The sequence below is a fragment of the Elephantulus edwardii genome, unplaced genomic scaffold, assembly GCF_000299155.1.
Source record: "Elephantulus edwardii isolate Elephantulus edwardi_28Jun2011 unplaced genomic scaffold, EleEdw1.0 scaffold00033, whole genome shotgun sequence".
In the NCBI taxonomy this organism is placed as follows: Eukaryota; Metazoa; Chordata; class Mammalia; order Macroscelidea; family Macroscelididae; genus Elephantulus; species Elephantulus edwardii.
The window spans coordinates 2,117,048-2,118,763 of NW_006399783.1; positions in this window are offsets into that span (position 1 = coordinate 2,117,048).

Here is a 1,716-nt window from a genome sequence, read left to right on the forward strand (position 1 = left end):
TCATAGGGTTGTTGTGAGTCATCTATGATTTGATGGCACTTAACAACATAACAACAACCAATGGTGTAGAAGAGTTCCAATCTCCCACATCCTTTCCAACATTTATTGTGTGGTGTCCTTCAAAACTTTGAAACTGTTATAGGGGTAAGGTGGTATCTAATTGTGGTTTTTATTTGCATTTCTCCGATTGCCAGTGATTAGAAATTTTCTCATGTGTCTTTTAGCCATCTGAATGTCCTCCTCTTTGAAATGTCTTTCTATGTATCTACCCACCTTGTAATTGGGATATTAGTCTTTTTCTTGTGGAGGCCCTTTAGTATTCTTTAAACTTTTGTTGTGAGATCCTTGTTTGAGTCGACATTGACAATTTTTTTTTCTCAGTCAGCAGCTTTTCTTCTCAATCTGCTGAAAAAAAGTTTCTGATTCACACAGGGATTTAATCATTAGAAGGTCCTATTCATCAATTTTTTCTTTTTGTCGTTGTACATTTTGGGCTGTAGTTGCCAGCCTATCTATTTCACAGCTGTGCCTTTAAATTTTGCCCCATTTTGTCTCTTATGATCTTAAAGGTTTCCAGGGTTTACACCAGGTCACTGATCCACCTTGAGGTGATTTTTTTTTAATATGATGTGAGGTATAGATCTTACTTCAGATTTTTGGAGGTAGCAGTCAGTTTTGCCATCACCATTTGTTGAAGAGGATATCTTTCTCATTTGATATTATTTTTTTCCTTGCCAAATACCAGTTATTAATTGATTGCTTGATTGTTGTTGTTGTTGTTAGGTGCCATCGAGTGGCCTGTAGCTCATAGCGACCGTATGTACACTAGGTCTGAAACTTACCCTCTCCTGAACCAATCTCTTCATCTCTGACAGGTGGAGACATCCAGTTTATCCTAGGATTTCCATTTCCTGTGCTCTCCCTCTACTCTTCCAACCCTGATATTCCTCTCCAAGGACTGGTCCCTCCTGGCCACATATCCAAAGTATGTGTGATGGAGCCTCCATATCCTTGACTAGTTTCACCTTCTTCAGGACAGACCTGTTTGTTCTCTTGGCAGTCTACGGTATGTTCAATACTCTTGTCCAGTGCCACAGTTCAAAGGCATCAATCCTTCTTCTATCATCCTTACTTTATGTCTAGCACATAACAAGTGTTTGTGAAGACCATTGCCTGGATCAGGCACACCTTAGTTTTCAGACTGAATTTCAGAGTTCTTGACTGTGTTCTATTGGTCTATGTGTCTGTCATTGTACCAGTAACATGCTGTTTGGTTATTACAGATGTATAGTAAATTTTGAGATCCAAGAATGTCATGCTTCTCCTTTAACTTTTGTTTTTCAAAAGTACATTTCTTATTTGGGGTCTCTTTCTTCTCAAAACAAACTTTCAAGTTGCAGTTTTTATCGCTTTATAAAATGTATTTGGTGTTTATATTGGGTTTTTGTTAAACATGTAGATTGCTTTTGATAGGATTGCCATTTTCACTATATTGAGTTCACTATCAATGACCAGGGAATATTTTCCCATTTATTACTGTCTCTTATTGTTTCTCACACTAGTGTTCTATAGTTTTCTCTGTAAAGTCCTTTTGTATCTCTTGTTGTTGATGTTGTTATTGTTATGTGCCTTAGAGTCACTCATAGCAAACTTATTTACAACAGCCCTAAACCCTGCTCTGTCCTGTGCCAATCTCACTGTCTCTGACACACCCAA